General features: G+C 37.8%; 1 non-coding gene across 1 annotated transcript; it reads right to left on the bottom strand.

Moving 5' to 3' along the window:
- Positions 1-1,260: 1,260 nt before the first annotated feature.
- LOC145590400 (small nucleolar RNA R71) lies at positions 1,261-1,366 on the bottom strand. The gene has a single exon (XR_014102005.1). It is a non-coding gene; the product is annotated as a small nucleolar RNA R71 (small nucleolar RNA).
- Between the last annotated feature and the right edge of the window lie 11,392 nt (positions 1,367-12,758).

Genomic DNA, 12,758 nt, shown 5'->3' with positions numbered 1-12,758 from the left:
GCATATTTTGATTACTATGATGATGATGAAATTTGTGATTAGATTAGCTTTGTTGTTTGAATTTGCAATGAGTAGTGAGTAGTTTACTTGTTAGGGATAGGGTGAAGCATGTATGAGTGATAATTTATGATTAATTGGGGAAACTTGATTGATCATCATTGTGATTAAATTGGTTAGTGAAATTTGTGCATGTGTTTGATATCTTGAGGAGTGATCAACCTCAACTATCGTGCTAGACTGCATAATAGGTTTCAATGACACAAACAATTCATTTGGAAACCATTATTATCGATTGATCTTAATTTGCAATTTTCCTTTGAAGTCATTTGTAGAGACATCTAGCTTGACCGTAGGAAATAGCCTATTGAGTAATTTTGATTGCATTTCTTGCTTTCCCTCGCATTGTATGTTTGATCGATTTCTTTCCCAATTAACGTGCGTATCATGAGTACATGTGAATCTCGACTCCCTAGAATTCTTTATATCTTTCTAGTAATCGTTTATTACGTTGTTAGACTTGTTAGACCAACCCTCAATTAACCTTCGGAATAGCTTAGCTTAGACTTTAGCAAAAACCGCCTTCCTTTGGGTTCGACCTAGACTTGCCCTATACCTTGGGTTGGGTTATGATTCATAAATTTTGTTTTGACCGGGAAATCTAGTTTCCAACGACCTAGGTTTTATCCGCCGTCAAAAATGGCGTCGTTGCCGGGGAAGGCATGGTGATTGCTATTGTTAATTGAGTCTATTCCATTTATTTGAAAAATACAAAAAGATTTTCTTTCTTTTAGGCTACATTTGTAGCCGTGCTACTAATTGTTTCTTTTGAGATTGTGTACATAGAGCACGTGATCGTTCTCTATTGTCATTTAAAGCATGGGAGAAAATTCAAGAGTGGCATTGAAGGAACTAGGAGTTCCGGGAGCCTATAGGTATTAGAGTGGGATTGGTCTACCTACGACACCGGCAACCGATTTCGAGATAAGACCGGCAATGATAACTTTGATAGAAAGGCGTCAATAGAGTGGTGCAAAGCATGAAATTCCCCTCAATCATCTTAAGGAATTCGAGAAATATTGCAACACAATCAAGGTGAACGAGTTTCTCAAGAATTTATTCGCCTCAAACTTTTCCCCTTCTCTCTTATTGGACGTGCCTTAGAGTGGTTAGACAAGGAGGTGAAGCCAAATTCTTTGAGAAGATGGCATGAAGTGACTAAGGAATTTCTATCTCGGTTCTATCCACAAAAGAAGACGGCCGAAGCGAGAGCTCTCATTCAAAGCTTTAAGCAAAAGCCTAATGAAAGTCTTTATGAGGCATGAGAAAGGTATAAGGAGTATCAAAGAGAGTTCCCACACCATGGTATTCCTACCTATCAAGTCATTCAAATATTCTATGGAGGTCTAAGCCCTCGAGGAAAATCTTGTCTTGATGCGGGGGCCAAAGGACCAATAATGAACAAGACGGAGGAGGAAGTGGTGGATGTCATTGAAGATATAGTGAGGCATTATATGGATTGGCAAGATAATGAACGTGAAACAACAAGTAAAAGTGGTGCTTCGGTGTATTTGGTTGATCACATAAATGCCATCAACAACTTGTCTTCACAAATCTCGGAATTAGGAAAGGAAATGACCTCTATCAAGGCCAAACTTGAGAGTGCTTCTTCTCTTGCACCGATTCTTCCCTCCCAAAATAAGGGGAGAGGTACATTTCCTAACTTAAATCCCCTTCCCTCTTCTAGAAACATGTCTAGTGGTTATATGTTTTGTGATTTGTGTGAATCATGTGACCATGATGCTTCAAATTGTCCTAACGCTGCTTTTAATAGATGTGATGATTATATTGGCAATGAGAATGAATATGTGAACTATGTGTCTAATAACAATTTTGGACCTAGATTTGATGGTCAAAGAAATAATGGGAATAGGAACTATCATAATGGGAATTTTGATAATTTTAACCACAATGGGGGTTATAGAAACCAAGGAAACTAAGGTTTCCGAGGCAACTTTAACCACCAAGGTTATGGTGGTCAAAACCAAGGATAAGGATATGGGAACCATAATCAAAATTATGGTAATCATAACCAAGGTGGCCAAAATCAAGGTATGGGCAATTGGAGTAACAAAAATAGGGGCAATTTTCAAAACAATAATCATAGGGGTTCCCCACCCGGTTTTACTCCAAAGGCTCAAGGTCAAAATGATAGTTCTTATGCCCAATCATCTCCTTCAAGAGGTAGTTTGGAGGATGTCATTGAGAATCAAATCAAGGTGTTGAACACTTACATGTCATCTAGTGATAAGAAGTTTAATGACATGATGGCTCATAGTAAGATGTTGGAGAATCAAATTTCTCAATTGGAAAATGTTTTGAAAGAGCATGCTAGCCCTTCTTCACTACCATCTCAAGGTGTAGATCCTAAGAGGCCAATTAATGCCATAGTGACAAGGAGTGGTAGGATTCTTGAGAGTGTAGTAGAGCCCAAAAAGAGTGAGGCTAAGGAGAGTCCTAAGGAAGTTTTGGTTGAAGATGAGGAAGGAAAAAGCTCTTTGAATGAGGATGTGGTTGAGAAACCAATTGAAATAGAAAAAGAAAAAGTGAGAGAAGTTATCAAGCCTAAGCTCCCATACCCCCAAAAGTTTAATAGGCACAAGTTAGATGAACAATTTGGCAAATTCATAGTGATGCTTAGGCAACTTCATCTTACCCTTCCATTTACCGATGTCATTGACCAAATGCCGAATTATGCAAAATTCCTTAAGGACATCTTAAGTGGAAGAAGAACTTGTGATTTAGCGAAAACGGTTAGCCTGACCGAGAATTGTAGTGCAATCATTATGAACAAGATGCCGCCCAAGTTGAAGAACCTCGGAAACTTTTCTATCCCTTGTGTTATTTATAAGATGCAAATTGATAACGCCTTGTGTGACATAGGAGCTAGTGTTAGCCTTATGCCATATTCGGTTTATCAAAGACTTGAGCTAGGAGAACATTTGCCTACCAACATTACCTTGTAATTAGCCGATAGATCAATTAAGATTCCAAAAGGTAAGGTAGAAGATGTTCCCTTGAGGGTAGGAAATTTTTTAATTTCGGTTGATTTTGTTGTTCTTAAAATGGATAAGAATTCCAATATTCCTATCATACTTGGTAAACCCTTTCTTGTAACATCGGGTGCCATGATTGATGTTAAAATTGCTAAGATTTCTCTCAAAGTTGGAGAAGAAGTTATTGAATTTGATTTGAATGAAAGCATGAAATATCCTTCTTCTTCACTTGAAAATTGCATGAGAGTTGAAATCTTAGATGATATTGTGAATTCTATGCATGAGCACTTGCTCACCTCTGATGATCCACTTGAGTGTGTTTTGTTGAACAAAGAAAAGATAAGTGAGCATGGCAAAGAAATGACTTTCTTTGAAGGAGTCATTGATGAGAGCATGGAGGAGAGTGATGATCACATTTGCATGGGAATTTCAATCCAATATGCATTGCAAGTGGCCTCAACCAAGGAAAGTAAAGTTGTGCCGATTGTAGAGCTCAAACCTCTACCATCCCACCTTGGGTATGAATTCTTAGGCCCCAATTCTACCTATCCCGTCATTGTTAGTTCCTCTTTGAGTGAAAGTCAAGCTCAAAAGTTATGTGGTGTTTTGAGAAAGCACCCAGGTGCTTTGGGCTATACAATTGATGACCTCAAAGGATAAGCCCGACTTTATGTTCACACCACATTACTCTTGAGGAGGGCTCCTCACCTAGCATTGAAAGACAACGAAAGCTACACCCTTAAATGGGGGAGGTAGTTAAGAAGGAAATCATTAAGCTATTGAATGCGAGAATCATATTCCCCATCTCTAGCTCTAGATGGGTTTCCCCGGTTCATGTTGTCCCAAAGAAAGGAGGAATGACCGTTGTAGAGAATGAGAAAGGTGAGCTCATCCCTATAAGGACAGTTACGGGATGGCGAATGTGTATAGCCCTATCAACGTCTAAACACATCCACCAAAAAGGATCATTTTTCCCTTCCCTTTATTGATCAAATGCTTAAAAGACTAACAAGGCACAAGTACTATTACTTTCTTGATGGATATTTCGGGTTTTTCCAAATTCCTATTCACCCAAATGACCAAGAGAAAACAACTTTTACTTGTCCATATGAAACTTTTGCCTATAGGAGAATGCCATTTGGGCTTTGCAACGCCCCTACTACTTTCCAATGATGTATGATGAGCATATTTGGAGATATGTTGGAAGAGGAAATGGAGGTGTTTATGGATGATTTTTCGGTAGGTGGAGTTTTATTTGAGGCATGCCTTGAGAATCTTGAGAAATGTTTGGCTAGATGTGAGAAGGTGAATTTGGTTTTGAATTGGGAGAAATGTCATTTCATGGTTGAGGAGGGCATTGTCCTTGGTCACAAGATCTCTCACAAGGGCATAGAGGTGGACAAAGCAAAGATTGAAGTGATTGAGAAGCTTCCACCTCTGATTAATGTGAAAGGAGTGAGATCTTTCTTGGGACATGCTGGGTTTTATAGAATATTCATCAAGGATTTCTCTCTTATTGCAAAACCTCTCAATGATCTTCTTCAAAAAGATGCCATATTTGTGTTTGATGATATATGCTTGGAGGCTTTTAACAAGTTGAAAAAAGCTTTGATCTCTACTCCCATTGTCCAAGCCCCGAGGTGGGATTTGCCTTTTGAATTGATGTGTGATGCTAGTGACACGGCCATTGGAGGAGTTTTAGGTATAAGGGTGGATTAAAAGCTTCATGTCATATACTATATGTCAAAGACCCTTAATAGAGCTCAAAGGAACTATACAACAACAGAGAAGGAATTCTTGGCAATAGTGCATGCTTTTGTGAAGTTCCGTAGTTACTTATTAGGGTCTAAGACTATTCTCTTCACAGATCATGCAGCTCTCAAATATCTCTTTTTCAAGAAGGAATCCAAGCCAAGGTTGATCCGTTGGGTGCTCGAGCTTCAAACTTTTGACATTGAGATTAGAGATAAAAAAAGGAGCGGAAAATGTTGTGGCGGACCATCTTTCTCGCCTTTAAGATTCTCAAATCCAAGATGATGGTTCTCTAATTGAAGATAGGTTGCTTGATGACTCCTTGTATGTCGTTTATGTGAAAGAGCTTCCATGGTTTGCCGACTTGGTAAACTATCTTGCATGTGGGGAGTTTCCGCCTTCATTCTCCAAAAATCAAAAGAAGAAGCTCAAGAGAGAAGCTAGGCATTATTTGTGGGATGATCCCATCTTGTACAAAAGAGGAATCGATGGCTTGCTTAGACATTGTGTTCCAAATGAGGAGGTGCCAAGTGTGTTGAAAATGTGTCATTCGGATCCTAGTGGTGGTCATATAGGTGTTTCTAAAACCGCCACTAAGATTCTTCAAAGTGGGTTGTGGTGGCATCATCACTTTAATGACACATGGGGTTTTGTCAAGACATGTGATCGATGTCAACGTACCGGGAACATCTCAAAACGCAATGAAATGCCTCAACAACCAATCCTTGAGTTGGAAGTATTTGATGTTTGGGGTATTGATTTATGGGACCGTTTCCTTTTTCTTATGGGAATTAATACATCCTTGTGGCGGTGGATTATGTGTCAAAATGGGTTGAGGCTATTTCCTCCAACAAATGACCACAAGGTACTGATGAAATTGTTTAAGAAGATCATTTTCCCAAAGTTCGGTGTTCCCATGGCGGTGATTAGTGAAAATGGCTCACATTTTGTGCATAATGCTCTTTAGAAGATGTTAAAGAAGCATGGGGTTCATCAACGTTTTGGTCTTCCTTATCATCCTCAACAAGTGGTCAAGTTGAGGTGTCAAATCGTCAAATCAAGTTGATTCTAGAGAAGACGGTTACTAGAAATAGAAAAGATTGGGCGGACAAACTTGATGATGCCTTGTGGGCATATCGAACGGCATTTAAGACCCCTATTGGCACCACTTCATATTTTCTTGTCTATCGCAAGTCTTGCCATCTTCCGGTGGAACTTGAACACCGTGCTCTTTGCGCGATCAAGAAAATCAACTTTGATTTAGCAAGTGCGGGAGAGCAACGGTGGTTAGATCTTAATGAGTTAGAGGAGCTTCGCCTTGATGCATATGATTGTGCTATAGCACCTATAAAGTACGTTCTAAGGAAGCTCATGACAAGCTCATCGAGAAAAAAGGAGTTTTGTGTTGGTGACAAGGTTCTCCTCTACAATTCCAAGATGAAGTTGTTCCCCGAAAAGCTCATGTCTAGATGGAGTGATCCTTTCATGGTGCAAGAAGTCATTCCTAATGGAGTTGTGGAAATTTCTTCAATGGATTCATCATCTCCTTTCAAAGTAAATGGCCACCGGCTCAAGAAGTATTATGATGGTGTTTTTGTTGGCCTTGTTCATAGAATAATTCTCTTTGACCCCCCTGAGAAGGGGTGGAGAACGTCAAGCTAATGACGTTAAACAAGCGCCTCTCAGGAGGCGACCCGACTTTCTAACTTTCTTTCCATTTTCCTTTTGATTTTATCTTTCTTCTTGATGCTTATGAACTAACCTCTTTTCTTTGTTTGTTGTGATTTTAGGTAGTTTTGAGATGATGGAGGTTGGCTTCCCAACAATCTTGGTAGCAAATTTTGAAGTTGAAGTATCCTTGTGCTTATTGGAAGGTTTGAGAAGAATTAAGCTTTGGTGGGTTCAAGTTAGTGGGCACATGAATTGTGGATGTTGAACCCACTAGAAATGGGTTTTGAAACTGCCTATGTTCGTGTTGATCATCATCATGGATGTTGTGTGTGCCGGTGTGCGCACCAAAAATTGCATGAGCATAAGCAACCCATGATGGAGCGGCCGCGCGCGCGACTGGAGCGGGCGTGCAGGTGCCCTGCGCAGGCGCGCATAGGGTTGGCGCGGGCGCGCACCCCTACTGCGTTCCCCTTAAGCGCACTCCTTTCTCTTTTCTCTTTCTCCTATTTCATTTTGCTTTAAATTTTCTTAGTAGTGTTCAAGCATTCTCTCTATTTTGGTTGCTATATTTCATTATATAAACATCATTTTTCAATTTTCTTAGTTGATAATTACTTCAAATTCTCACTTTTATGCTTTGAAATTGATTTACTCTCTCCAAAATTGAGAATTTGGGTATTGGTGATTGATGTTTTTGAAACTTCAAAGTTTGTGGTTATTAGCTTGAAGTTGTACTTAGTTCTCCATTTCATTTGAATTAGAACATCACTCAAGGTATGAATTCTCTATTTTAATTGAATTTCATGATAAATTTCACACCTTGTTTTGTGTAGTTGAATTTGAATGTTATGATGTACTCTTTAATGGTGATTCAAATTTCCCTATTTTATGACCCCAAATTTTGCATTCATGATGGTTATTGGTGAATTTATGAAGTTGTGATGCTATGATTTTGCTTGATTGTGCTACTATTTTGCTATCACCATTGTTGGTCTTCACCCTCTTTTATGTGGTCATAGGGCTCATGAATGTTGCTCACCCTCTTTGTATGATGTTGGTGGGTGTTTTCTGATGATGATGTTATGATGTTGGTTTGTTGATTGATCGTTGTTTTCTTGCTGATTGATTGTTTTCTGGATGGATGATTTTTCTCTCTACTATATGTTTATGCTTCTCTGGTTTTATGATCATGTTCATCTCAATTTAGATGTTTTGAATTTTTGTTTGGAAGTTACTAACAATTTCTTTTTGTATATAGTTTTTTTTTTATTTTCTCACTTGGAATGTTATCCTTGCTTTTGCTTATTGAGTATCATGGAGGTTTATGTTTCTTCGTGTTTATATTCATTAGCTTTGCTTGGAGTACTCGGTGAGACCTTTCTATTTCTTCTTTCTCTTTTACTTTCTTGTTTCCTTAGAATAGGTTTAGTCTAGGATGAGTTGATTGTTCGAGGATGTTTGCCTTGTAACACCTTAGAGTGTTTGGGGTCATTGGCGATGTTGCCGAATGACCGCTTGTATGTGGATTGGGTTTTACATGTCTTGCTTGCATTCTTGCGCATTTCTTTTTCTTTTCCTTTCCTTTTTCTTTCTTTCTTTTCTTTTTCCCTCTTGTTCTCTATTTTTCTTCCAAATATGAAACGATAAACAGATTTTGAGGCTTTGTTTTCTTTTTAATTATTCAGCTTTTGTATTTGGACATAATACCATCCGAGCTTTTGCATTTGAATGAATAACTTCCTATGTCGTATCGGTGTGCATGTTTTGAGAGTATCTTTGGTTGATTATAGGATAGGTTATGCTAAGGTAGCGGTTTAGACTTTTTGGGGCCTTAAAGCCGGATTCTATTAGTTTGTAGTAATATGGAGTTACTCCCTTTAGTGGATTTGAAGCTAATAGTGAGTTTTTGCTACAACAATGTGAGGTTTTATTTCTTCTTGCTTTCAACATTTCTTGATTGAGCGGCACATAGATCCTTGGCTATTGTATACTTTATCTAGAATTTGACTTTCATCTCCCGAGATCGCGACCGAGCCATTTAGGAAGGACAAAGGCATCTTTTCGGGGTGGTTATTTTCCTTTTCTAGGATAGTTTTCTCTTCTTTATTTTGGGTTTACATTTTCTTTCTTGCTAACCATTTGACCCTTATACCCTTCTTTTCAAGCCACGTCTTTAGCTTTTGAGCCCTTTGTTTCATTCTTTTTCCCATCTTTGGCTTTTGTGAAGCATTGGTCTCTATTGTTGAAGTTTTGGTGGATGAGAATGAATATTTGGTTCTTTCAATGTAAGCAAGTTTATGTTGTGAATATTTTATGAATAAAAAGCAAATGCAAGTTGAAAAAGCCGTCCATAATTAAAAGCGGCAAGGACAATAAATTTCAAAAATGAAAAATTGATATACTTGAGAAAAAGCTAAGCAAATTCAATAAGCTTTGACAAAAGTGAAAATATGTGGAAAAAAAATGAAAAAAGTTCAAAAAATATTTTGATGTGAGTGGTTTTCTCCCTAAGCATTGAAGATAATGCTTTATTTTGGCTTGGGGGAAAGCGTTCTTATGCTTTTTGTACATATGATTGTGATTTTGGCTTTGAATAAGCTTAGGAGTGTTGGTGTTTTTGTTTGGTGATTACTTGGTTTTGGTGTTGAGATTTGGCCAATCTTTGCTTCACAATTTAGGTATACCACCAAATTTCAAATTTTAGCCTACCCTCACCCTTCTCGCCCTTACATTACAACCCTTTTCAAGACCTTTTGACCTTTGTGGTTGAGTCACAAGTCGGTGCAAGGAGATGTAGGTCAAGCTTATAGAGCGGTATGTAATAGTCAAGATGTCGAGTAGCCTCAAATTTCTTTCTTTTCCGGTTCCTTCGAGGAACCATTGAGATGCTCACTAAAGGTAGATTTGAAGCTAATTGGGAGAACGCGGCAAGAATGGTTGGGACGAAAGTGGATTGTGCCTCATTAGTTCTCTACGCTTAGCATATCTTATGTTTCAATCAACCTTAAATATCTTGGAACATGCATACCCCTATCATATAGAAAATTGTTTATTCACTTGCATTTGATCATTTGCAAAAGTCCATGTCAAAAGCTATTTGTTTAAATTTTTGATTTTACTTTCTTTCTATGATTTTGCCTCATTTTTACCAAAAGTTATGGGTTAAACTCTTAGGATACCCTTACGAGACCTCACTCGTCCTCATTGGCGACTTTGGGGTTTAAAGGGCTTGTTGTAGCTAAAAACAACCGTGATTCCTACGAAAGTGAGTCTTAGTGTATATTCTTATCTCTTTCTTTCTTTTCTTTGTTTGAATAAGTCTTTCATCCTATTTCTTCTTGCTTTGTTTTGCTCGAGGACGAGCAAAAGTTTAGCTTGGGGGAGTTTGACGAGTGTCATTTATGGCACTCATTTAGCTTCTTTTAGGATGATTTTACATGACTTTTGCATCTCTTTTATCTCCTTATCTCTAGTTTTACTTGTATTTTCTTTACTTTGCATTTTCTTTAGTTGCTTTCTTATTTTCCTAGTTTATTTTGCATTTTCTTCTTTACTTGTTTTCTTTTCTTTGATTATAGGAAGTTGGTGATGTTTGAGAAGCTCAATGGCATTTCTCTAGAGGTTTTCAAGCTAAAGATATGTCCCAGTCCCTCCTTTAGAAGCCCAAAAGCAAAGATGTGCAAGAGTCAATGCTTCAAGGATGCGCCCTCATACCACGTGGACGTGAAGGGGCGGTGTTGAACCCACCAAGATGGCTCCTAGAAACTGCCTATATCATCATGCCTCATCTGGAGCTCACGGGGTCAATTTTGGCCGCACAAGAAGACTTGCCCTGTTACCATGGCGTGGGAGAGCGCGTAGGAGGAGCGACCGCGTAGGTGCATGGCGCGGCCGCGCGCGAGCCAAGAGCGGACGCGCACTCTCTCCTCCCTGTTTCCATACCCATTTTGTTGCGGTCGCGCTATGGAGTGAGAGGCCGCGCCTTTTGAGGTCTCTTTTGGACGTCTAACTAACTTCTTCTTAGTTAGCTTTACTATGTATAGATTTCCTTCATTTTTTAGAGAGAGAATGAATGAGAAAATAGAATTAGAATTAGTTTTTGATGACGTTTTAGAGAGAAAAGCTCTAGATTTTGATGATTGTTCTTAGATTTTAGAGAGAGAAACTTGGTGATAATGATGAATGCTACTTCCAATCTTCTACCTCTTTGATTTTGATCAAAGCTTTGTAAGAATTCTTTACTTTTCAATGCAATTTGATGTTTGATTTTTGAATTTGATTGAATTACTTGTTGTTTAGTTGATTTGATTTTTGATAAGTTTGAGCATATTTTGATTACTATGATGATGATGAAATTTGTGATTAGATTAGCTTTGTTGTTTGAATTTGCAATGAGTAGTGAGTAGTTTACTTGTTAAGGATAGGGTGAAGCATGTATGAGTGATAATTTATGATTAATTGGGGAAACTTGATTGATCATCATTGTGATTAAATTGGTTAGTGAAATTTGTGCATGTGTTTGATATCTTGAGGAGTGATCAACCTCAACTATCGTGCTAGATTGCATAATAGGTTTCAATGACACAAACAATTGATTTGGAAACCATTATTATCGATTAATCTTAATTTGCGATTTTCCTTTGAAGTCATTTGTAGACATCTAGCTTGACCCTAGGAAATAGCCTGTTGAGTGATTTTGATTGCATTTCTTGCTTTCCCTCGTATTGTATGTTTGATCGATTTATTTCCCAATTAACGTGCGTATCATGAGTGCATGTGAATCCCGACTCCCTAGCATTCTTTATATCTGTCTAGTAATCGTTTAATTACGTTGTTAGACTTGTTAGACCAACCCTCAATTAACCTTCGGAATAGCTTAGCTTAGACTTTAGCAAAAACCGCCTTCCTTTGGATTCGACCTAGACTTGCCCTATACCTTGGGTTGGGTTTAGATTCATAAATTTTGTTTTAACCGGGAAATCTAGTTTCCAACGACCTAGGTTTTATCCGTCGTCAACATCCCATTATATATGTAAACAACTTTTGTTTATGTACGAGTATAAAAGTCATTTTCGTTAGTTTTTTATGGATAATATTGTAATTAAATTCAATAACATTAGAGCGTCAAGCCTTCAACCATGAAGATATGCTTCACAATGGAGCTCGATGTCCGCTTCTTTGCCACCACTACAACCGCCGCTTATCACAATGAACCACCAAAAGAATCCTGTTATGAGCAATTTCATAATTAAATGGTCTTTATTACCTTCTTTAACTGTCTTCAAAACCCACCAAACCGAAGCTTTCATCAAGTTCTAGATGCTCCATTATTAAAACTCAGGTACCCTCGACAATACCTACCATTTAGGTTAACCATTCCCTTAATTTATATATTCTTAGGGTTTTCTTTAAATTTGGTGGCAAAACCGCCGTCGAGCATCCTGTGGTGTTTATGAAAGAAGGGATTGTTGGTAATGTTGATAGAGGAAGAAGAAGCAAGTTTATTGTACATTTATACTCTGCCTTTTCTTTTAAGCAAATGGTCTCCTGTGCGTGAGTTTAAAGGAAGATGATGAAAGAAATATGTTTTTTTATTGTTGATATAAACATAGTTTGTTAATATAGGTAACTGAGTCTGGCTCGATTTAGTACCACACGACATGTAGGTAGGGTTGTGTAATGAGCTCCGTTTTGAAAAATCAGCACAAATTTAACATAACATCATTTTTCTATTCTGTTTCAAACACAACTTACTTGAGAATGAGATACACCACAATGGCCTTTCCAACCCGACCCAACCCAACCCGTGCCAATCTTTAGAACATTTAAATTAATATAAGAAGAGGAGGAAGTAGAAATGGAGGAATGTTATGAATTTATTGGTACATAACATGATAATTCGTAAATATTTTAAAAATTAACATTAGTACCACTGAGATGTGAAATGTATCATTGTTATTACAATAGTACTGTAAATAGTTAAAATTACACTAAAGATTGTTACAATGGTATATTTTTGAAGCTGATAGATATACCACTGGGATGTGAAATTATGCCATTGGAGTGTAATGGTATAATAATAGTTGTAATGGTATTAAATTGACTATAGTGATACGATTAAAACCAGAAACTTAAAGTAATAATATGTGATCCAATCACCTTTTCCTTATATTGAGTTACTATCATGCCCCTATTATATACCAATATTTCCTCCCTTTAAAATGCCTCTAAAAAGAGCCCATCAGAGTCAGACTGTAAAAGCGAAAATGTAGAAATGGCCAA

This window comes from Chenopodium album, chromosome 17 (genome assembly GCF_948465745.1).
Source record: "Chenopodium album chromosome 17, dcCheAlbu1.1, whole genome shotgun sequence".
Lineage (NCBI taxonomy): Eukaryota > Viridiplantae > Streptophyta > Magnoliopsida > Caryophyllales > Amaranthaceae > Chenopodium > Chenopodium album.
This window is presented reverse-complemented; position numbering and strand designations above follow the sequence as displayed.